This window comes from Peromyscus californicus, unplaced genomic scaffold (assembly GCF_007827085.1).
Source record: "Peromyscus californicus insignis strain IS unplaced genomic scaffold, ASM782708v3 Scaffold_15__1_contigs__length_86483966, whole genome shotgun sequence".
In the NCBI taxonomy this organism is placed as follows: Eukaryota; Metazoa; Chordata; class Mammalia; order Rodentia; family Cricetidae; genus Peromyscus; species Peromyscus californicus.
The window spans coordinates 44,907,100-44,932,810 of record NW_026294447.1 but is presented as its reverse complement, the minus strand read 5'-3'; the positions used below and the strand labels follow the sequence as shown (position 1 = coordinate 44,932,810).

At 37.2% G+C, this 25,711-nt stretch overlaps 1 long non-coding RNA gene across 4 annotated transcripts in view; it reads right to left on the bottom strand.

The window, feature by feature from the left end:
* The window catches only part of LOC128110819 (uncharacterized), a 153,526-nt gene that overhangs the window by 58,594 nt on the left and 69,221 nt on the right, over positions 1 to 25,711 (bottom strand). The window contains exons 2-4 of one of the 4 annotated variants that reach the window (XR_008218339.1): positions 15,074 to 15,132; positions 12,957 to 13,271; positions 11,664 to 11,808 (exon numbers count right to left, since the gene is read on the bottom strand). This is a non-coding gene — a long non-coding RNA (uncharacterized LOC128110819). Of the gene's footprint in view, positions 1 to 11,663; positions 11,809 to 12,956; positions 14,004 to 15,073; positions 15,133 to 25,711 lie in introns of those variants that run through there. The other 3 variants (XR_008218338.1, XR_008218337.1, XR_008218340.1) reach the window with 3 other exon arrangements.

Below are 25,711 nucleotides of genomic sequence, written 5' to 3'. Positions count from 1 at the left end.
AATCCCAGTCCAGTCCTCTTAAATCATCAGGAAGGCGAGAAACAAGTGCTGTGTCCCAAGGACTCACTTATCTACTTGTAAAAAAGATTTGCCTACCTGGAAGGTACCTAGTCTGCATTACCCTATGGTGTAAAATATGGAGCTGTTTCCCCAACAATTCTTCTGCAATGTGCTTACAGGCAAGTTCAGCATCTTCCTGCTGAGTTTTCTGGCTGCTCTAAAAAATTTATCCCAATGCCTATGGTTACTCACACAGTCTTTGCATGCAAGAAACTGAACCAGTGGCTTCTGAATTATGATCCCTGAGCTATTTGGGGTTTGGCATGCCTTGCAGTTTAGGAAAAAGATAAATTTCAATTTCCAGAAGAGTGAATTCAGAAAAAGGAGGGAAAGAAATGGTTTTAACTGAAAGGTGAAACACAAACTGTGGATTTTTACCATGGATAATACACAGTAATTTCACAGTGTATGAAATAAAGAATGTAAAAGTCCTAAAAAGAGCATAATGACACAAACAGCATCATGAGATGTATGGTTACTAGAAGAATATGCAGCCCATTTCCTTGGACTCTCAGGAACCTGAAAGCAGGCAACTGGATGACAGAAAATCCCATCTGTGTGGAGCAAAGTGCAGTTTCATTTTTGATAGGAAGAAATAATTATTCTCAATGATCCTGTGGTCACTGCCTCCCCTCCCTGCAGCAGAGTTAAGAGTAGTATAACAGTAGTCACTAGGGAGAAATTCTATACATCCTGGCAGAGTATTGGAACATACCAGAGAAACTTATCAGCTTACAATCAGGTAGTTTAGGATCATATAAGCCTACCATTGAGCATTCGTCAACCAGGCTAAGCTTTGTTGACTGGCCATATTTCCAAGTGGATACACACACATACATGTCAGGAATGGACCTGTGAATGCACACTCACATGAATACACTCATATAGACACACACACACACACACACACACACACACACACACACACACACACAATTATGACTTCAACACATGGCTACAATTTTCTTATTGCCCCAAATTGAATTTGAATATACAGTAAGCCAGCTGTATCATGATCATTTTACAAGGCCTGGAGAAAATTTATCAATTGAACTTCAAAGCTCTCTCAGCCTTTCCATATTGCTTTATTATTAAGCAGTAAAATGCATAATCATTTTAGAAGACAAATATTAAATTTAAACTAAGGTCAACAAGTTTTCACTCAATGAAAGTTGCCAAGATTTCATCCTGCTCAATCTACTTGTTTTCTACCATTCCTTCCCACATAGTCATCAATTCCCTGATATCTTAAGATGGAAGTGGAAAAGAACTACAAAAGATGGCATGTTATTTTCTATCAATAGATAGAGAAGAAATTTAACAACATGCTGTGCTTCTTATAATCATATAGTAAGAATGATAGTTTAATGATAATTTAAAAGTCTGTTGGCTGCTACGTCCCAATGAAAAAGGCATGTGCGACTTAGAAGTGAGCAATGCTGAAATATGGGCAACATGGGAGAGAGTTTGAATGCTTATTTCTGAAGAGGCTTGGAAGTGTAAGTCAGCATCTGTATGTTTCATTTTCTGACAGTCTTGGAACTAGAGACTCTTCTATCTCTTCTTTTACATGTAAAGGGAATTAAATTTAGACTACGTAATTTTGGGGAGCAACTGGTGAATTGGCTCTAAAGGGAAAGTTCAGCCCTCAAGTTCATTCTCATAGCCTCATGCTGTAAGGTGAGGAGCCTTGGTGGCCCTAGAATGTTTCTTCCACAGTAATAAGTGTTCTTACTATAAGCCTGATAGATGCTTCTTCTCCACCTTGTAACTAAAGTAGAAACAGAATATACCATGAATAGATGATTGGCTAAGTAAATGTTCAGAACCACTGTTCTTGTTAAAAATTGATAGCTGACTCTTAACTAAAAGTCACTTAATACTTGGATGTTTAAAAGACTCTTATTTGGTATCATATATTCAAAAATAAAAAGGAAAAAATGTGTAAGGCACAATGCTTGCTCTCCACTCCCACAGATAATGGTTTAATATGAAGCATAAGACATGTACCAAAATAATTTTAATACAAGTTAAATATATATAGATTTTCATTGCAAATACAAAAATATCTCTCTAGGAATCAATGTAGAATCAAAATGAACATAGACATTGAAGGACTAAGATAGGCTTATGATTTTTTTCTGAGGAACTAATGCTGATAACAGAAGCATAGAGAGTATCCACTCTGACTTGGAAGAATAAACGCCTTCAAACTGTGTGAAGAAACAGTGTGGAACAGTGAAATTTGCAAGATTAACCATACTCTAGTTGAAAGTATGTTTTCATGAGGTTTGCTTGGATTTTTATATGTTTTCACTTTTTACTATAATGTTTGTTTAGCATCGTTTTATGTGGAAGGGTCATAAATTGCCATGATATTGATTGCTAGAAATAGACAACATTCTATTGATAAATTTAATTTCAATATCCTTAGTGACTTCTAATATTACCCAAGATTCAAAGTATACCAGGAAAAAACATCAGGATCGATTTTTTTTTATAGATTAGCATTCCACAAATCAGTGTGGACTTCATGAGACTCTATTTTTTTTTTACAACTAATTATTCTCCTTTTATTTATATCCCATCAATCTATCAAGAATATTTGAGGTAATAACCACTTTAAATAATCACTTCAACCACTTCCTAAAAACAACCAAAGAGAAGTTTTTGTTGTCTGTTTCCTTTGTCAGATGTATACCTGCTGAGATCATGCTAAATTATCTGTACTACTTCTAAGTCTTAAAGAACTGAAAATTGTACTCAAGCTTTGTCATTTTTTTGCCATTTTTTAATGACATATACTCTGAACTAGGATAAGGAAAAAAAAAAAAAACAGAGATGAGCCTTTCCCTTGTGCTCAGCACTGAGTTGATGGGCGTTCTACTTGCAGAAGCATGGCATTCTGAAGTCATTGAATTCCTGGCCTCTTCCTGGCAGTCATGGATCCCCCAGTCTAAATTTGGAGCAAACATATCAAAGGCAGTATGTAGCACGAATCTTAAATGGTCTTATTAATAAAATCAAACCTGAGGTCAGGTATTGGGGTGAACACTGGAAGATCAGAGAGGCAGAACAAGCCACAGCCACCTCACCTTGTCAGTTCCTCAGCTGATTCTGTTTCCTCCAACTGGATGTCTCTGTGTCCTCATCCGAATGAGTCTCAGCTGAACTGCTGCTCAAAAGCTTAAAAGCTTAACCAGCCTAATTCCTTGTCCTCATGCCTTAATACCTTTCTTCATCCTTCTACCACTTCCTGGAATTAAAGTCTCTTGTTACCACGCCTGGCTGTTTCCAGTGTAGCTTTGAACTCATAGAGATCCAGAGGATCTCTGCCTCTGGAATGCTAGGATTAAAGGCGTGTGTGCCTCCATTTTCTGGCCTCTATATCTAGTGGCTCTTCTGTTCTCTGACCTCAGATAAATTTGTTAGGGTACACAATATTTTGGGGAAAAAAATATCACCACAGCAGTATTTTATCTTCTTCTTATGCCCTTGTTTATTGAGTATGTATGAATGTCTGTTTCCAAAATACTGCCTGAATTAAGATCTATATCCCCTCTCCTGCGTTTTACTCTGGGTTCATATTTATTTTACCTTCTTTCACTCAATAAACACTGTTTCCAAATGAAAAATTACCTGCTCTGAGCTCAAATGTGTGTGTGTACATGTGTGGGTATATGTGTGGGGGAGGATGGTGGTGATTAGTGAATAAACCTAGGATCTCCCAACCAGGGACACAATCCACAAATGGCTTATGTCCCCAATCCAAACACTAATATTTTTTAAGAATTTTATCCAAGACAAAATGATAAAATGTATTCCTAAACTTGCTCAAGTTTTAAAAGCTTGATGGTGGTTATTTTACTGATGCACCTGCTTTGACACTGATTGACCTTCATTTTGTTTTTGAACTAAGCATACAGTATAATGGGCTTCTTTACTACACTTTGAGCATGTATATCATGGTACTTTTGCTCATGTACCATCACCTCCCTTGCTTATATGACTACACGTTAACACCATTTTTATCAGCCCTTGACATTTTATTGGATTCAATTTCATCATTTCCTGGGCACCCTCTTCCTTGCTTGCTTACTGAGCCCCCATGGCTCCACAAAATTTAAACACCAACAAGAATGGTTAAGTTTCCTCAACTTATAGTAGAATTTGTAAGATTCAGCTCCTTTTCAAAATTTGCCAAATATAAATAGACAAGTGTACTTGGAACTTACTCCTTAACTAATTAATTAGGGGCCAGTGTGATAGCTAAGCCAGCGAGTGCTTGCTGCTATGCCCCAAGGCTTGGGGTCAATCCTCAGAACCCACATGATCAAGAGGAACTGACTCCAAGCAAGTTGCTTTCTGACCTCTATACATGCACCATGGCACATGTTTGTATATGTACCCGCAAACTAAAATAAATAACCCTGAAAAAAAAGCACTCAATTCTGAGGTAAAATGTCATTTTAATAGTGTATGGCTATGCAGAATGACAGGGAAAATGTTGGTTTCCAGTTGCAACCTAATGGAGGGGACATTTCTCAGTATGTTAAATCAGCTGAAACTTGTATGAAATGGCAGTTCTCAGATTGTGGCCATTTTTATCACTCTGGTTCAAGTAAAGCCCTAAGCATTTGACAAAAATCATTTCAGCAAAGTCTCCTCAGCACATTCCTCCTAGCACCATAATAAACTGAGAGAGCTTCCACATTTGCACTACTGTGCAGTCAAAGACTTAAAGTGGTTGAAAGCAAGCAGAGGTATTGATGTTGCTCACTTCCATGAAGAGTATTCCAGACAGTACACAAAGAAAAATGCCCATTGTGCTCTGGGATTCAGTAAACAGGTGCCTCAGACTTGAGGAGTCTATGGTCATTTTGGTGACTGCAGAAGGTTCCAGATCAAATACAAAGGGAGAAATCAACATGTCAAGAGTGATCTCTGGCTGGAGAGATGGCTCAGTGGTTAAGACAACTCCATGCACTTTCAGCAGATCTGACTTCAGCTCCTAGCTCCCAGCCAGGTGGCTCACAATAATGTGACTCTTGCTCCAGGAGATGTGATGCCCTATCCCCCTCACACCCCCTCACCACAGAGAATAAAAATAAACAAATAAATAATCTTTTGGAAGGATTGATGATATTGATTAAATCTCTAAGCAGATAAAAACTTAAAATTAACTGAATTTCCCAGGTTTTCCAAGTTCATGTGCCTTCATTCACTTCCACTATTTAAAATGTGAGAGCTAGATTTCTTTTACATAAAACTATGGTCTTCCTCTCTTTGATGGTGGCTGCTCTTGACCACTAGTGAGACGGACTGGTCTTTGTGTATGGATCTAACTTCTCCCATTTGCTCAGGCACTATATTGACAGTATTATGAGATTGAATAACAAAGACTTGGAATGGTCCATCCTCCTTGAATGAAGTCTGTCTGTTTTAGAGAAGTTTCTTCCTCAGAAATCAGATCTAGTGATGGTTTAAAAAAATATAGGTCCTCCTACTTTTCCCTTTGAGAACCCTCAAATCACATTTAAAGCTAATAAATTCACTTTGATAGTCATGTAAAGTATGACTTCTAAAAAAAAAAACAGTGGCATTTCAAGTTTGGACTCATACAGAATTACTTCAAGGACATTAATTTGCAAAACACTCCTTAAGTAAAGATAAAATTCAAAGTCCAACTTCTTTGAGTAACAAGAATTCTTTTTTCTTTGTGCTTCATTTTGATATACTGTGTTTCTTTTAACTCTCATAAAGAATTTCAGTCCAAAGTGAAAAAAGCTAAATAATTATGCTTTCTAAATTACCTTTAAATCTCTAACGAAACTCCTTTGCACCCAGCACTGAACAAAACAAAAAGTTCAAAAATTCATTTTCAAACACATGTAGATACAAACACTGAGAGGAAAAAGCAGAGACAGAAATGTGAGAGAGAGAGAGAGAGAGAGAGAGAGAGAGAGAGAGAGAGAGAGAGAGAGAGACCGAGAGAGAGAGCAGAGACAAAGACAGAGACAGAGATTCAAAACAACATGCACCAAAACCCCGAATCCCTCAATTAATAACAAGGAATAAAAACATACCAAGGAAATAGAAAAAGACCTCTTGTGGCTTAACCTGTTTTAAGAATATGCCTGTTAAATAAATTTTACACGTGACCCAAAGCTTGAGCCAAGTAAGTGCATATGGTGCAATTCTAGCAAATTCTTATGAGGGCTGTAATCCACAAAGGAATTAAAGATCCTAGCCACATATTTATTTTTTTTCACCCAAACTGTTAAAAGTTATGTCATTTTTCACTGCAGAATGCAGGCTGGTTAATGGATTTAACACTACCATTTCGTCTAATTTCCTGATGTCTGCTCCAATCTTGTACAGAGAACAACATTGTACAGAGAATCTTTACAGAGAAGGAGAGAAACCTAGACCTTCATCTCATTTTGTGTGTTTTCACAAGGCATTTATTTTTTTTCCCTCATTGAAAGTTGATGTTGGCTGAAAGAGAAAAAGATCCAAGATAATGGTGAGTTTTAAGGTGGTCTATCTCTGAAACCCAATTGACGGAGATAAAATATTTTTCCAGCAGAAGCCACTCCAGTTTAGGATAGAAAATCCAGAGGGAATAAAAGGAGGTTCTTCTATTTATGACAACATTCTTCCATTAACAATTTTTAAGCTTTCCTATATGAATCTAGTTTCAACTTCTGAGTTTTTTTTTTCTTCTAACAACATCACTATGTCAATAGGAATTTAATGGTAATAATTATGTTCTGTATGGTTTTTTCCAAGTCTTTTTTTATACGTTTGCTTGCTTGCTTTTCCCAGGTAAAGAAATTATAGGTTAGAGGAATGTGTGATTGTCTGACAAACATTTTAGGTTTTAAATATCATTGTATAAATTTTGTGCTCCTGATCTTTTACATGCTATATTGAACCCTAGAATTTTAGCTAAATGCCTTTTTAAAAAGTTCATTAGTAAAATTAATGACCACTGAAAATACATAAGTACTTTGAGCAGTTTATGATTTCAAATTAGAGCTTCACCACCTAAGATGTGATGATCTTGTTTTGTGAAGTTACTTCCTCATCTAAAATGTAGAAAGTGGCCCTTGTCGTAGTTTGAAGTACCTAATATAGTTTACAAGTGCTATTCATTTTAACCAAGCCCTTTGTCATTCCTAACTATTTTGAAACTCCGTGGTTCTCCCTGTGTGTCTCTGTCTCTCTGTCTCTCTGTCTGTCTCTGTGTGGGTCGGGGGGAAGTTTGTGTTTCTATGTGTCTGTGTGTTTCTACTTGACCAGCTTATGCCAATAGGTTGCACAAGATAGGATCACCCCTTTTCTTGAAGCTTAATCCTGCTAGGAACCACCAGGAGCCTTTTAGAAAAATGTCTTTCCTTTCCTATACACATTCATCATTGCATTTGGATTATTGTCTCATTGCAACTATGACATGACTTATATATTTGGATTATAGATATTCTCAGGAAAATTACTAAACTCTTCTAAAGCTGCAATACTTCTTATGCAAAGTAAGGAAATCAGTAATTCTTACTTTCTAGGATTGCTGGTAGAATTAAAGGAGTTAGTGTATGTCAGGTACATAATAAAGCAGAAACAATCCATTATATTGATTTGTTTCATAACAGACCACAGTGAGAAGCACACACACACACACACACACACACACACACACACACACACACAAGAGTAGATTAAAGAAGAGTAATATTTTTAAAACTACAGTTTTAAAAAAAATCAGGTAGAGAAGCTGGCTAATATGGAGGACCTAAGAGGATATGTGGATCGCTCTGGGAAGGGGAGGGAAAATACATAGGATCTCCATGAGTAAACTGGGGATGAGGGAGGGGCAATAGAGGGTAGGGGGTGGTGGATGAGAACATAAGAGAATGGGATGGTCAAGCTGGAACAGGGACAGAGTAGGAGACCAATGAATGAGATACCATGATAGAGGGAGATATCATGGGGATACAGAGAAACTGGGTGCTAGGGAAGTTCCCAGGAATCCACAAGGATGGCCCCACCTTAGACTACTAGCAATAGAGGAGAGGGTGCCTGAACTGGCTTACCCTATTAATCAGATCAGTGAATACCCTAACTGTCATCATAGAGCCTTCATCCAGTAACTGATGGAAGCAGATGCAGAGATCCACAGCCAAGCAACAGGCCGAGCTCTAGGAATCCAGTCGAAGAGAGAGAAGAGGGATTCTTTGAGTAAGGGGCATCAAAATCATGATGGTGAAACCTACAGAGACAATCAAATCAAACTTGTGGGAACCCATTAACTTTAGACCAACAGCTGTGGAGCCTCCTTGGGGCTGGACTAGGCCCTCTGCATAAGCAGGACAGTTGTGTAGCTTGATCTACTTAAGGGGTCCCCTGGTAGTAGGATCAAGATCCATCCCTGGTGCATGAGCTGTCTTTTTGGAGCCCACTGTCTATGGTGGGACACCTTGCACAGCCTTGATGCAGAGGGAGGGGCTTGGAACTGCCTCTACTGAATGTACCAGGATCTGGGAGGCTATACCTTGTTGGAGGAGGAATTGGAGGGTGGGTTGGGGGAGGGAATGCTGGAGAGGCAGGAGAAGGGAAGAGAGGGGGATCGGATATCTGTGTTTGGTATGTAAAATGAGTAAAAAAATCCATAATAAAAAAATCAGGTACAAATGAATGATTGGGTATCTTCCTGTCTAGGAGGACAATAGTAAGAAATGAAAGGTTGGTGCTTCCAGGAGTGGTCAGACATTTCCCCAGTGCATGGACAGTACTTTGTGTGTGTTAAGAAATAAAAAGAGTGTGGCAAAAGGTGTGTAACATATTAAAAGAATATGAGCCAGTATCAACCATCAAAGTGCATCCACCTTGAAATTGAATAAACCAGCTGAGAAGGTAGGGAGAGCCCCTAGCACCGTCCATCCAATATCACATATACACTATAAAATTCTTTAAGGGTAATAGTTAAAATTTAAGACTTAACTTATTTGTGTGTGTGTGTGTGTGTGTGTGTGTGTGTGTGTGTGTGTGTGTACACTATTTTATTCTGTTTTGATGAATTTTAAGTCTATGTAAAGTGGTATTTGAAAGTTTGAAACAGATGTTAACTTGATTTTGTTTTCCCATTTGTTATTTGAGTCACAAAGAAAAAAAAGCGTTTAAAAAATGCCCTGCATACCACATCTACTTTAGAGAAGAATCCAGTAATACTGTGTGAACTAATCACGAGATTTATTAAAAAGATTGGAGATTATTTTGACCAAGTGTTGACAGTATGAAGTCTTGGATTTAAAAAATTACTTTAATAGCATTGCCAAATGTGTCTTATCCTTTAATTAATATGAAATGTTGAAAAAATTTTATTGCAAAATATGTTTTTTTTTTTTTTTTTTTTTTTTTGGTTTTTCGAGACAGGGTTTCTCTGTGTAGCTTTGCGCCTTTCCTGGATCTTGCGCTGTAGACCAGGCTGGCCTCGAACTCACAGAGATCCGCCTGGCTCTGCCTCCCGAGTGCTGGGATTAAAGGCGTGCGCCACCACCGCCCGGCGCAAAATATGTTTTAATTTCCAAGCTTTAGCTATTATTTATAGAAGCTGGAAATAATATAGGGTTTTAGAGTTTTATTTATTTTTTAGTAAATAATATAACAGACAAAATATTTTTGGTACATCAAGATTAAAAGATTTCCACATAAAAAATGTGGGATGGGCAGCAGGTGTCATAGGAAAATTTCATCAGACACTAGTATGACCTCCATGTTCTCTCTGATCCTCTCTACACCCACAAAATATATTGGAAAAATTAATCTTGTACAAGATTGAAAGACCCAACAGTGACCTTAGCCAAGTTTCATAACTTCTCAAAACACAATCTGTACCATCACCATGTAAAGAATGTCGTGGGTCAAAGTGTCATTTTGCTTTCTGAATGACAGAGGAAAGCTGCTGTTTTAATACATTCCCTATATAAACACATCCTATGCCAAACATGGCTCATTTGATGATTTCCCCAAAGTGTTAGAAATTGTACTGTATTTAATCAGGAAGATAATAGGCACTGTGGGACCCTGCTTGGTAAAGCAATATAGGAATCTTCTCTCTCTAATTAGCTGTTCCAAGGTTGAAAACAATTTTAATAGTGTTATCAAGGCCTATCTGACATAAATTACTACTTTGCTACAATGAGGTCAAAAGGTTCAGATTGTGTTACAAATTTTCGAGGCAGTGCATGATGAAGCTCAGGCTTTGGTAGTCGGCTGATCAAAAGGTTGCATTAGCAAAGAGTAAAGTAGATATGCAGGGCTCAATGAAAATAAGTAGAAACAGCATTATGTGATACTGTAGACACTGTCTCAATGTTTTTGGTGAAGAGATTGCTCAAATAATTTGAGTTAACTTGTTTGTTAAAGCAGTCAACACTGACATAAAACTAATGATAAGTAGGTTATGAAAAATGATTTCAAGGACTTTTGTGATCCAAGGAGTTCAAAGTCCTTAATCTCTTCAACGGAATGATTCTAAATGTGCCAAATACTACCTAGCTAACCCTCACAAAGTACCTTTTTCTGCTGGCATTAAGTTTAAAGAATTCTCACAAAATAGTTTTAGAAACCAGACTTTATAAAGAACTTCAAACTGTTAAGTAAGTGTGTATCACAAGCCACAACGCTGCTGTGGGTACCTAACAGAGGAGAAAAGATCCTTCTTTCTGGTGAGGTCAGTCTTATCATATAAGGACTTCACATCATCACAGGGCAACATATTATCCAAACGCTTGTGGTGATAGGTGATGCTAATGTGAGCAAACCTACTGCATGTAGTTCAGAAGAATAGAACATACCATGACACACAGTTTGACAGCCCTGATGTTGATAATAAGCAACAGCTACTGCTTAAGGCAGCCACTGTTCTATACCGTTTAACTATTATTTTATAATATTCTATTCACACTCACAGAGTTTAAAGATAGTGTGGTGCCTAGATCACCAATTAGAAGGGATTTAAAATCACCATAGGGACAAATCTCTAAGTGTCGATGTGCAGGCATTATCTATGCAAGGTTAAATGAGATTACAAAATTTACACTAAATGCCAGCAGTACTATTGGGTGAGGTCCCAAATAGAATAGGAAAAGGTGAGCTGAGCACAGGCATTTGTTACTTTGTGCAAGTTGAATTCTGCTCTATGCAGTGTGACACCTTCCATTCCTTGTTATGGTGGACTGTGTCCCCATGAAATGTAAGCCAAAATATAATATCTTGATTTAAGTTGCTTTTGTCAGATGATTGTCACACCTGTGAGTAAGATAACTAATACTACAGCAGTGTCTGGTACTTCAGGACCAAGACATATATCACATGTTGAATTTATATTCAACATCTTTGATATGATTCAACATTGATGCAATAACCATTTTATTGCATCAAGAAACCATGCCAAAGACCTCTTAGTTTGTTCAAATGCACTCTGAAGAGCACACAGTGATAACACTGCCTAAAGACATGTTTCTCAGAATCTGTTCTGTCCTTAAAGGTTACATAAATGCAACTAGATGTTGCTTAATAGTACTTTTCCATTTGGTTCACACCTGATCTTTCCATTTTTCCTCTTCTTCCAATTTACACAGTAGTTGAAAGTTGTATTCACTGTTTCATGCAACTCAATGTGACTGGACTGGATTTCAGAAGAAGCTGTAGTATCAAAGGGAATGTTATCCTTCACTCCTTCAGACTCTAGGAAGGAGAAAGACATTTGACACAAAGAATTATCCCAAAATAATGACACCATCTTGAAGATAAATTTCTTATTGAGGCCGGGCGGTGGTGGCGCACGCCTTTAATCCCAGCACTCGGGAGGCAGAGCCAGGCGGATCTCTGTGAGTTCGAGGCCAGCCTGGACTCCCAAGTGAGTCCCAGGAAAGGCGCAAAGCTACACAGAGAAACCCTGTCTCGAAAAAACCAAAAAAAAAAAAATTTCTTATTGAACACTAAAAAACTGATAAGAAATATAAATACTTCTAATAACCATTCTTTTCAGAGTGACTTCATATCTAGCCTCCAGTCCTGGAATGGACTAGGATAGCTCAAAGACAAGATAAAACTGATGTTTTAAAGAGAGAATAATTTAGAAGGTGAAACAAATGGCAGTCTATATGGATTTGTGAAACACAGAAACTTCATTGAGAATCTCCTGGAGTGTTTTTGGAGGTGCGGGAGGGATAGGTGATCTGAAAAGAATATTGAAAGTCTATAATCAAAGATGAAGTCTAGTTTTACCTAAACATTCATTTCAAGAGAAATGGTATCTTGACATTAACACATGGAATACATCTAATAATCCAAAATGAACAACACCAACAACAATATTTGATAGAAATGCTCACAAGCCTAAATTCTTCACCCAGGGTGCTTTGTCATATGTTTGTGTGCAGAATCACTAATCTTTCTAAACACAATTATATCTAGTTAAAATATTTTCAGATTAAGGCCTCAAAAGGCTCTGATCCTGAGCAACATTCAGTCAAACATGGAGACCATTATATCATCTATCATCTGAAGTACAAAAATGTCTTGTAGAAGCTCAAGCCTCCAGAAACTAATAGGAAAATTCCTTCATACTTTGAGCAACATTTTTGAATATTCTTTTCACACTGTGTTCCAAGCACACTAACCTCAAGAGGAAATAAGCATGATGGAGATGGGGTGCCTGAGTCTGTAGAAATGGTGCTCACAATACAGTAAGGAAAATTCCAGCCCTTCTTTGGAGATTACCTTTAAATACTGAAATAAAATCTGAAGCTCGACCCTAATTAGTCTTAACAATAAAAACACAGAGTCAGATATCGGAGAAGCAGAGCAGCCAGTCACCAGAAACTTCTTACCTCTATGAAATCTCAGGCCAAAAGGGGATCCTGTGTCCACCTGACTTTTATATCTGTCTCTAGTGCTGGGTTAAAGGCATGAGACTTCCAGGTGCTGGGATTAAAGGCATGAGCCTACCAGGTGCTGGAATTAAAGGTGTGAGCCACCACTGCCTGGCATTGTTTCTTCTTTAGACTTGCTCAATCTGGTGTAGCCCAGGGAGGCCTTGAACTCCTGATGTTCCTGCTTCCTCCTGGGATTAAAGATGTATGCCACCACTGCTTGGCCTCTGTGGTTAACTGGTGGCTAACTCTGCCCTCTGATCTTCAGGCAAGCTTTATTTGACAGAACACAAACAAAATGTCATACAACAAAAATCAAAATATGACAATAGATCATTGGGACACTTGTAATAACTGGGATAATGTTTCCAAGTCCTTTTAGGTAGTTTGGTCTTGAAAGATATTTAGATAGATCTAGCTTTTATATCCACTTACAACATCACCACCACCACCAATAATAATAATAATTAATAATAATAATAATAATAATAATAATAACTGGGATAATTGTTTATGTCTGTGGATGTTTCAAAGCTTCAGAAATATTTAACTAAGCATTCAGAATTCCCACTATCTTTTAAAATCCTTGAGATTTTTTTCCCCTTAACTGTGTTCAAAATAATATATAACAGAATTAAATGTGTGAAATCCAGAGAAAAGTAAAATCTGTATTATGGAGTGTTCTGAATAACTGATTTTTAAAAAGAACAGCCTTTCAGACAACAGTCAATAAATACATTTAGTGCAGGGGCTGGAGAAATGGTCCAGTAGTTGCTTACTTAGCTTGCAGAGGACCTGAGTTCCATTAGCAGCATCTACCAACATGGCAGCTTAGAACTCCTTCCAGGGGACCTGATGTTTTCTTCTGCCCTCTATGAGATACACATGATGCACATAAACTCACATAGCCACATACACACACAGCTAAAATTATAAATAACTCCATTTTTAGGACTAAGTTTGGAACAAAAAGAAATTAAGAACAACTGGGTGAACATCAGCTATATGAACTTTTGGGTTTTTTTGGTTTTGTGGAAAAATCCTTAACCTCAGAGTAAGGTTTTTTTTTTTTTTTTTTTTTTTTCGTTTTCAAGCCCATGGGGAACATGTTTATTTTAATTATTTCTTTACATGATTTCCTTCCAGGTCAGAGGCCAAGGGATGTTTAGTTCAGAGCAAATGGTAGAAATAATTTCCTGGAATTGATGTTAATTTCCTGGAATTGATGTTTATACAAATGTTGGAGGTAAAGAGAAGGAAAAAGAAGCATGAGATGTTGATGAAATTCTTCCACACACATGAAATTTTCATCCCAGATCAGATTACCTAATGTGAGGCTATCTTCATATCCAAATTCTTGTGGTCTTCAGTTTATATCACATTTTACAGCTTGTTCTTTATTGTTTGTTTGTTTGTCTGTTTTATAATTGACAGCCTAAAATATAAATCCATATAAGCTTCAACTACAAAGCATGGATGTATACTGAAAGCTATTGCTTAGCTTCAGGCTTGGTAATTCATTTGAGAACATTTGAACTTAACATTGACAAAACAAATCTTTAAACAGGTTAGATAAAAGGTGTGCTGCTGTCCTGTTGGAGCTTTGCCTAACCACCAGGCCTAAATATTTGTCTGAAAAAAGACAACAAAAGTTAAAATTTGATCCATCTCCCAACTTTTTACCTTAAGTTCAGCAAATAGTTTATATTACAGTTAAAATAAAAAATATACATCAATAAAGAGATGTTTATCAAATCAAAAGAAAATACTTTTATATTTATCAAAATGTCTACCTGTTGCATGCAGTAGCAACTCTGAATAAAGTATCAGAATTCAAACTGGAAAGGATAAAGTAGAAACATAAGACAAAGCCCAGATTCCTGTGTCTTTGTAGTACAACAATTGCAAATAAAAGTTTTTTTAGAAAGTACTAAGGATTTGGATAATTAAATGTAATTAGATTATTTCCAAGTAATTAAGTGAATGCCTGGGTTAAGTTTGTACCATAACCAAGTACATAAAGACCAGTCATGCTAGACATTTTTATAAAATCCTATAAGGCTAATAGCACTTACGTTTATTATGTATGAAGAACTCATATTGGCTTCTTTTCCTAATAACTTCTAAGCAACACCTAAAGAAACAAGACAAAAACACAAGTCTATGGGCCAGGAATGTGCGATTTTCCTCATACAGGGTCATCTTGCCCAGCCTTAATACATGGGGAAGTGTTTAGTCTCACTGCAACTTGATATGCCATGGTTTGTTGATACTCATGGGAGATCTGACTTTTCCTGAACAGAAACAGAGGGAGTGAGACTGGGAAGAGAGGAGGGAGAGGAAACGGCTGCAGTCACACAAAATAAATAATTTTTTTTTTTTTAGAAAAAGGAAAAGGCATTGTTTGAATTTCTAAACTGAGCAATGGGTAAAGTTGAATAAACAGGTAGCAATATTTTAGTGAATAAATGCAGGATGTCTGCATATTAGTAGTAAGAAAAGATTGTATTTTTGGAAGGTTTTCTGTTTTTCCCTTATCTGTATCTGTTTCCCTAAAATTGCTTGAAGATATTAAATAATACACACAATTATATATATATATATATATATATATATATATATATATATATATATAAACTTTAAGCAAATAAGTAGATATTGCAACTGTTTACTTTCTAGAATGGAAGTTCTCAATGAGTTTATCACGAAGTATTGTAAGTGAGGATATGGATTTGAGGGACAGTCTAGCTGTATGTAGTCCTTATTTCTGCCAATGATTTTTTGACTGGAACTCTTGCAAGGGTTTTTACCACTAATGGCATCAGTTACTTCTTTAAAAAGATGGGATAGATTCTGCTTTATTAAGCCATGTATAAATAAATCTTAGCACTGTTTAACACCACAGAGTACTAATGAAATGTCCTTTGTCTAGCCTGATAAATTCTGCATGTAAGCCATCTTTTGTTTCACCAAGTTGCCCTCATGCAAAAAATCTGAGACACAGACAACAAAATGTGTCCATGATCAAAATGTGTGGGCAAAGAAGGATGCATTGTGTGTCCCATGACAAAGTATGTTCAGATATACTGTGAACACTCATGAGCAATAAGGATGTCACTCATAGTCATTGTCCCCATTGAATAGTAGTATTTACTGAGTAGTATCCACTCCAACCTCAACATGATGGTTAGATCTGAGGAACATAACTACATATGACAGTTATCAACTTGTGTATACCACTTATTGATTCAACAATGGGCATTCAACCTAAACTTGAGACAGAGTTGTTACTATTCTAGTCATGGTAGACATGTGATTCCATGTGGTCACATAAGAGAGATAGCAAAGACAGTCATTTTGTGTTTGATGAAGCAAGAAGCTCACATCCTCAGATGATGAGGTAGGTGGTTTTGACAACAATGACTATGGCTGATTTGTTGACTTAGACTAACTTCAGAATGAAACCAAAATAATGTAGAGGCCAGATTAAAGAGGACCCTTGGTGCTATTCAAACCTCCTGTCTTACCTCTAGATGCAAAAACCTCAAAAATGTAAATCTGTAAGTTCTCTCTACTGCCTAAGTCAGTTTTTATTCCATTCTCTGCTGAAATGAGTTCTAAGAATCTGGTAAGAGGTTTACCCAAATGAGTTATAAGGTTTTTCTGGGTATTTTTTCTATTTAGATTATTGCTTTGAATTTTTTTAATGAACTCAGAATATAAAAATAATATTTATAGCCAGGTAGTGATGGTGCACACCTTTAATCCCAGCACTTGGGAGGCAGAGGCAGGCAGATCTCTGTGAGTCTGAGGCCAGCCTGGTCTACAGAGTGAGTTCCAGGAAAGGCTCCAAAGCTACACAGAGAAACCCTGTCTCAAAAAAATATTTATACCTTTTCACTGCTAGTATGTATGTCAGTATGTACTAAGAACATTGTAAATTTGATTTGATTTCAATTTAATGAGATAAGAACCATACCTGTTGTGTATTTCTAGTAAAAATGGCCATCAGAAATGGATAAATTTCTATTTTTATCATATAATAAACCAATGGATAACTGGAATTCCCCCAAAGATTTTATTTTATTTTTTATTTTTGAAAAGTTCTTAACCTGTGTAATCTCCTGCCTTATATATCAGGTGCTGAGCTAGGGAGGTCCTAGAAGCATGGTTCTCACATTCCTATTTTTGAGATTCTATTTAGTGTAGAGGACGCAAGCAATTAGATAGTTGAATTGGAAGGACAGGCTATTGCTGCGGATATCCCTCTGCATGCTGTGAATGCATTGCTCTGATTGGTTAATAAATGAAGTGCTGATTGGCCAGTAGCCAGGCAGGAAGTATAGGCAGGACAAGAGAGAGGAGAATTCTGGGAAGAGGAAGGCTGAGTCAGGAGATACTGCTAGCCGCACCCACCATGAGAAACAAGATGTAAAAGTACTGGTAAGCCACAAGCTTATTTTCTCTGGAGGATAGTATGTTTGTAATATAAGTTTCTGTGTGTTTACTTGGGTCTGAGTGGCTTCGGGCCCAGGCAGGACTGGAGAAAACTCCAGCTACAGGCTAAGGCACAATCAGGATATATATTTTTTTTCATCAAAGCCTTACATTCTGAATGATTTCCATTCTTTTTTTTTTCTGGGTTCTGGTCTGATGGGTCAGTCTGTGGCACATTTCGCTTCCAGGTAGGGGAAAAAAAAAATCTAAGTATTCAAAAGTCTTAGGCCAAATGTTTTTTGTTTTTGTTTTTGTTTTTTTCTGGACATGTTGCAATTATTTCTCAGAAGTTTATTTTTCCATTAACAAATAGAAATTTCAACATGCTTACTTAATTTCAAAGTTAGGACAAAAACCTATTTGGAGGAAGTATTGTATGAGCCAATGGGGTCAAGGTCTTGACAAGGGAACCCGTAGAGGCACTGACCTGAGCTTGTGGAATCTCGTGGACTCTGGACCAACAGTTAGAAAGCCTACATGGGATCAACCTAGACCCTCTGCATGTGTGTGACAGTTATGTAGCTTGGTCTCTTTGTAAGGCTCCTAGCAGTGAGATCAGGACCTGTCTGTCCCTGGCACTTAGCTAGCTTTGGGTAACCTGTTCCCCACTACCTTGCCCAGCCTTGATGCAGAGGGAGGAGCTAGGTCCTGCCTCAACTTGATGTGCTTTGTTTTGTTAAAGCTTATGGGAGGTCTGCTCCTTTCTGGATGGAGACAGAGGAGGAGTGGGTGGGGAGGGGAGTAGATGGGAGGTTGGGGGGCAGACAGAGGAAAAGTGGGAGGGTAAACAGGTTGGTATGTAAAATAAATGAAAGGAAATGTTAATTAAATAAAAAAAAAACTATGCAAGACACAAGGCTTTAGCAAAGAGTGACAAGTGTAGAACAGATGACAGCCACCTCGCCTTTGTGAACAGAGGACTGACTCTCATAACAAAACCCAAGAATCCTTGGAATCCAAGCAGACCCTTTAGTCCCACTGAATTCAGCAGACCAAGTCAGGAGACCAAGGTCAGAGTGTAAGGAGGCTCATCCAGCTAGAGTTTTGTATTTGCTGATTTGCTTGTTACTGTAAACAAGAGAGTTCCATAAGAAGGAATTAAAGTGAGAAATTACCTAAAAAAATTGTATACATAACATTTCAAAAATTTCCAAATTATGAATATACATGCTGTATACAGGTAGGCTTGAACTAAAAAAAAATAAAAGTGACATTATATATATGTTATATATAGTATGCATATATTAATAAGTATGTAACATATAAATAACTCTGACATACACTTACTTTCAATGAAAATTGCCCTTTGAGCAACTGGTAAACAGAAAGAGAAGCAAAGATGTATTCTTTCTTCTCGTGAAGAACACAGGCACTTACTCACCTACTTGTATCTGATTAGGTCATACACACTCAGGGTAACATTCACTTGGTCAAGTCACAGCAAAATGAGTAATTCTAATTTCATGGGCAAAATTTCTTCCCAACTAATTGTTGTTTCACTGATAAACTGGGAGAAGCAGTATCGAAGCTCCAGAAATGGTCCTTGTAGCTCATCCCAACTTGCAATAATAAAAGGGCAGTCTGGGATGTCTTACTCAGAAGAATAAGCTTAGCACTTTACAATATGTAACAGGGTCATTTTGCAAAGTCGACAAAGAAGTAACAGAATTGTCCATAAGCTGAACAGTTCCCTGATCTCAAAGGATGGCTATTCATTCTATATCTGTCCACTAAGCCATTACTATAATGGGCTATAAGCTGTACAATTTTTCTGACTCTTTCAAGCCAAAATGCAGACATAGATGTTTTTAGAGATGCACACCAAAGTATCAGAAGAATACCACAAGGTTTTATTTGCTTCTACAATAGCACAGGGTTAGCCTGCATCTCAGCAAGAACCCAAATAGGAAGAAGGATGCCAGGTGTTATTGAGAGTTGTATGCTCATATGCTTCTCCTCCATCCAAACTGGAAAGCCTGCAGGAGGAAATGAGTGGTTGTTTTCTTCACTTTTATGACAAAAATATCCATAGTATGCTAATATCTGTGTGTTGTCTTATTAAAGAACTGCTTTCTAAGTGTTTTAACTTTTATTATACATTCTGAAGATAAGTCATTACAGGAGAGCCTTACCATCTCTGCTATACTTAGTTTATGTTATGAGGCAGTCCTCCTAACAGGATGTCTGGTTACCTACTCCCTTCATCTTTGAGTCATTAGACAAATGAAAGCATGAACTTATCCCACCTGCCATTTCATTGCACGTGTCTGACTCCTGGAATAATAAGGCTGGTAAGGTAAGAGAAGTAATATTGGTCCCCTAGAAGACCACAAGAAAGAAGAAAATATTGAACCATAAGTTGCATTTTCAGTTTGATGTAGTTAAGACTATTGAGATTAATACAGTGATATTCATTTCCTGTGAAACACACAGTATGATAAGAAGCTAAGCCAAGAGGATAAACACTTAGAGTACAGAATTTAAGGGGCTGTTACTGAAAAGAAAAATGTGGAATGAAATACAGAGCAGAAGCCCAGAAGGTCCACACCTTACTCTTCATCCATTCTTTACAGCTCTTCCAATGTTTGTTTGTTTTTTATAATGTTTACAAATTGCTTCATTAATTCAAACACTCTTACAATTCTTAAGGAATCACCTGATGTCTCAGTATATGTTAAATTTAACTGTTGCTTTGCAAAACTATTACATTTTGCTATGAGATAATGATTTTTACATAGGGTGAAGTTGATTGAAACATAAAATTTAATGTCATTATCATATGTATAAAAATAATGTGTACATTTATGTACATATCCATATTTATCTCTCAATGGAGAATGACTGTAATTTGATGGTTACTAACAACTCTAAAGATAATTAATGTCCATAAGTAATTATAAATATTAAAAGTCCATACTTTTATATTTACTCAAGTTTTAAAAGATGTAACAGCCAGGTTGTGCTGATTAAAGAACATTAGTGCCAAGATTATTATAAAAAGAAATGAGTTGAATACAATACCCCAAATTTCCAAAGAATATATCCCATGTATCTGTCTTTATAACCTCTTACTTCTTTTTCTCACTCTTACTTCTAGTAGTAACTCAAATATTACTAATTAAAGTTATGGCCACTGCAACAACAAAAAACCCAGGAGTGGCTAAGAGAAAGAGAGAGAGACAGAGACAGATGAGACGGAGAGAAGAGGGGAAGGGAGACAGCAACAGCGAGGGGTAAGAAGGCGGTCTTGGTCTTAGCTCTTGGCTATTGCTCTGACCTCTTGGCTTTTAACTCTGCATTTGGCTCTATGTTTCTTATTTAATAAAACGATTCAAAATTACATCTACATTAATGTGTGCGTGGTAAATGGGTGTGAACACCTGTGTGTGTTGGCATTCAAGTTCCCTTGTGCAGGTACAGGTACAGGACAGAGATTGACATAAGGATGTCTTTGCCAACCATTTTTCTATTTTATTTCTTGAGACAGGATATCTTACTGAGCTTTGGCATTTGGCTAGAATAACTGGCCATCAAGCCCTAAGGATTCACTTGGTTGCACACCTAATGTTTGCATTACAGGAGCACATGATCTTTCTCAGATTTTAGGCCTGTGTTGGGGATCTGAAACCAGGTCTTCACATTCATGCAGCAAGCACTTTACTCACTGAGATACCTCCTCAACCCCATGACTTGGGATTTAACCATGTGCTATTTCACCACCATTTAGTTTTCGGTTTATATTCTATTTATATGCATTTAGTATTAAGTTTTCAAATCAATAATATACAAGGCAATTTCCATGGGGTTTACAATGAAAGAGTTAAAAAATTCACTGGGTCCATGATCATCTGAAAATATACTATAAGAGATGAAGACACATCTGTATTTACCCATATGTACTTGCAATGTAATATTAAAATGAATCATTTTCAACTTATGCTTTAGTTAACTATAATGTAAATATGTGTAACTTACTTTATTTTTCAATTCCAAGAACCCAAATAGGGACAAATATGGTACAAAATGAAATATATATTTACTTCTTTGATAATATATCAAGTTCTATTTTGAATATCACAATTTTTTTAAATATGAATTCTGTAATGTCTGTATATAAGGAATCATTCTAAGCCATTTTGTGCACCTTTCCTTGGGGTTGGATAGTATCAGTGTTACTTTACTAGTGGGGAAGTTGTGAAGATCACAAAAAAAAATAACATTGGATTTTAAAATCTTCTTACTTCGTCTTACAAAAACAGGCACATACAGGCACATATTCATATTTGATGTATCCAGGACTCAAATATGGTTCTACTTGTCATCATATTAATTTGTGGTCTATAATAGGTACAAAAAAAGAGCCAAGAGGAGACACACTAATTTCTCAGTGCAGCATAGTTGATTTCCACCCTATGTGTCTGATAGGAGGCAGGACTCATGGTAGACCTTTGAATAAAATGCTTTGCTCTCTGTAGAGGCACAGTAAATGCTTCCTACATTAATAAATGATTATTAAGTTGGAAAATGACCTACCATTGGAGAACTAAATTTGAAAAAAGAAGGCTTTAAAAAATAAAAAGTACAGAATGTAATTTGCCCTGGACTGGATAAGAAACAGATATCAGAAAGATTTTAGAGAGCAACACATTATCTGTGCTTGTCTTTTTTTTTTTTTAATGTAAGCAAAGAGACAAGAACAGGTGACCATTCTCATGCACTAAGTAATGTGTTTCCAGTATTATAGCACACTTTGTTTAGATGTCTATGCTGCACATTAAGCACAGAAAACAATAACTATTCTTGTGGCTTCTGGAGTTGAAAGATGACCTGGGAAGCTTCCTTGCTCACAGAGCTGTATTTACGAGGTATACTGGGCAAGTTAATTGATCTAAGTCAGGTCTGAGAGCTTTGCTTCCATCATCCCAATGCTAGACTCAGTTCATAATGCTGAACCTTGATGGTTTTGACCTAAAGTTCCATGTTGTCAAATTTCTTCCATCATATCTAAGAGTTCCTTGACTGAACACTCAGAGACTAGAGAAGGATCTGTCAGAATTCTGACAATCTAATCTTCGAAAGTCCAAATGTCACTCCCTCTACATTGTAGACAGTCTTTTAAAGTAGTCAAAAGGAGTGGGGTTGCAATTTAAAGGTCTCTATAATGTGATATGTACTGTAACTCTGACAGTAAATCACATTAGAGATGATGCCCAAGGCTGCTGACAATCCATTAGATGAAAGATTAAGACTTAATAACCATCCTTGCAAACACCCATGCAAACTGAAATGGTCTCACTAAGTGATGCAGATCCTATCATGCTCCTTAGATGGATCAGATATTTGTTACAGATTATCCCTGGGATAACAATCAAATTAGGGACCGGCATGATGCTCAGTGGCAGAGTCTTTGATTAACATGCTTAGAGCCTAGATTCAATGCCCCAAAGCCCCACCCTCTGAAAAATATTAAAATGAAAAGGATAGATCATCTATGCTTCTTCCCAGCCAAAATGGGGATAAGGTACTCTCTGGATTTCTCCCTCACTACAAAGCCCAGATATTAAGACAAGAATTTGACACATGCCAGGAGCTTGTTGTTTGCCTCCTGCTAGAACGAGGTGAACACCCATTAGTGAAAACTTGATGTTCCCAGCATGAGAAATTGTTCTAAACACCCCCTCTTCCCTTATCCCCCTCATCCTTTTCCACTACCTCTAAACAAACTCTACTAAATTAAAGCCATATTTGTGGATCATAAGAGGACATTTCTCTTTGTACCCAATGAATGGCAGTAGGTTTTGATTCTTGTGCATGTGCAGTGTGCTCTCCTTAGCAGTTCAATTCATTTGGTAACGCTGGGAGTCTGGGAATGAATCTCCCTGACAGAATACGTAGTCAGGCAGATCGGATTGGGAAAATGAGTTCTTTGGGGCCACAGGATTGTATGGATTGTAACAACATGCCTTCACTGACCCAATATGAAGAAAGGTTTCATTCCACTACTCCTCAATGGAACCTGATAGTCTCTGCTGTTTTCACTGCTCAAACTGTACATTATCATGAAGGACTTTCCTTTAAATTAACTTGAGTGCTAGCATAGCTTTTCATGTAAAGAAAAATTAAATTAAATGTTCCATATTTTGTTAGCAGCATATTGGTTCAGTGAAAACAATTTCTTTATGGAAAAAGTACAAATGTCTGAATTTAGAATGAAATAACAGTGATCTCCCTTTTTGTGTGTCTCTCTCTTTTTCTCCACCCCTCCTTTCTTCCTTTCCTCCTTACTTCTCATCTCTTTGGCACTGTTTCATGAACCTGAACAAAAGTGAGATTTAGAAGTCAAAATTTCTCTCACTTGTTAAAAACCTTTCTGGTTCAACATCTTTGGGAAGAACACTAAAAAAAATCTCAGTTTGGATGAATTTGATTTAATTTCCAGAGATGTTTGTATGAACTTAAGCTCTCCCTTTCTTTGATTTTCCTTGGACATAGTACATGCAACCAAAGCAATCTCCAGAAATCAGAAGCCAGGAAGCGGCCAGACTGCATCCGACCTTCCTGGCAGATGCTTGTAAATGGACAGAATTGCCTTTGCCAGCCCAAACTGCGTAATTTCTGGTTAGGGTGAGGTTCCCTGCAAATACTTAGACAGACTGTGGTTTGTGCTGCTGGGCTTCGGTAATAGGATATGCACGGCGACCAGGTCACTGACTTAAACCCAGCTGGACCAGGAGTGACCCTTTCTAATCTTCAGATGAAAGCTTGATATATGAGGGAAGTTAGTTGATCTGCTCAGCAAGAATTTTCTGTTCTTGCTAAAGCCCAAATTATGATGGGAAAAATTGCTTGGCAAAGCAAGTGGAGGAAATAGAGAAGCAGCTCCATTCTGACTTGGCCCAAATGCTAACTGGCCAGCGCAGTACAAGTCTGTTTCATTAAGCGATCTAACAAGGCAGGCACACATATGGTTATTTAATAGGGTGGCTGAAAGAGAACATGGGAATATTTACTCTGAGTGTTTTTGCTTGTACCACTCACTTCATGTAAGTAAGAAACCCGAGGAAACAAGATCTCATAAAAATGTGGTCTTTGACTTTCAGGAGTAGTAGTCCATCTTCTACTCATTTTAGTAAACTTGGTAATAGTGTTCGAAACATATGCACTGATTTTTCTCCAGCATAGAAAACAAGGGAATTTGAGTCAGAGTATTTGAGTGTACAGAATAGGATGTGCTGGATCTGGCATTCTCCAGACAATCGAAAGGGTAAGGCGTTTTGCACAAGGACTCTTTTTAAGTATTAGAGAGACCTAAAGATCATCTGTCTTGGAGACTACTGGAGCAGAAACTGTTGTACAATGAAACTTAAAATAAAAGCAGGTGTTGACTAGGACAGGGACAATCACTCTTTGTTGAATATATGGCCACTGGTAAGATTCCTATGCTGCAGTGGATGTCCCACAGAGGAACCGTTGTGGTGATTTTGAGAGAAGAGGATCATATTTCATTATATTGATACATGAAATTCTCAAGATACATTTTTTTAAGCTTAGATAGTGCAGGTCATCTGATTCCTATTTGACTTTTTCCCCCTGCAACATCTGGTTATATATCCTTGAAAGAATCATTTAACCTTCTTCAGCCCACATTGACACAAAACATACAGTATTACAAGTCCCTTTTAAACTGTATGTGAATCACTTGGCATTCTGCTGGTACATGATAGTACTACATAAATGTTAATCCTTGGGACCACACTTGTCATACATGGCAATGTCACTTAGTAAATGAGACAGAAACAAGCCGGAAAATTGGATCTCCATATTATAGGTGTGTATGGATGAAAAGAAATTTCTTTCCCTAGATGAATGTGATTTTATCTTTACAGTGGATGAAAAAAAGCACCTTTTAATGACCATTTGATCACTAAATCAGTGATACAACAAAAGCCCTAAGATATTCTGGCACTTGCTAGTGTCCATTGTTAAGAAATTTCTCTCTTTACATGATCAGCAAGGAGACTTATCAAAGGTTTCTGTTAGTGTTCAAGGGAAGCTATACTCATGAAGATAGAACTATCAGAACAGAAAAACGGGACAGTAAACTTGGGGAGAATGTGTTTCACTTTGGATGGAAGATCAGACCCACTGAAAAGAAACTGATAGGGAAAGGTAAAATTAGCTGGACATATTACAAGAAAAAGTCCATTCATGCACAA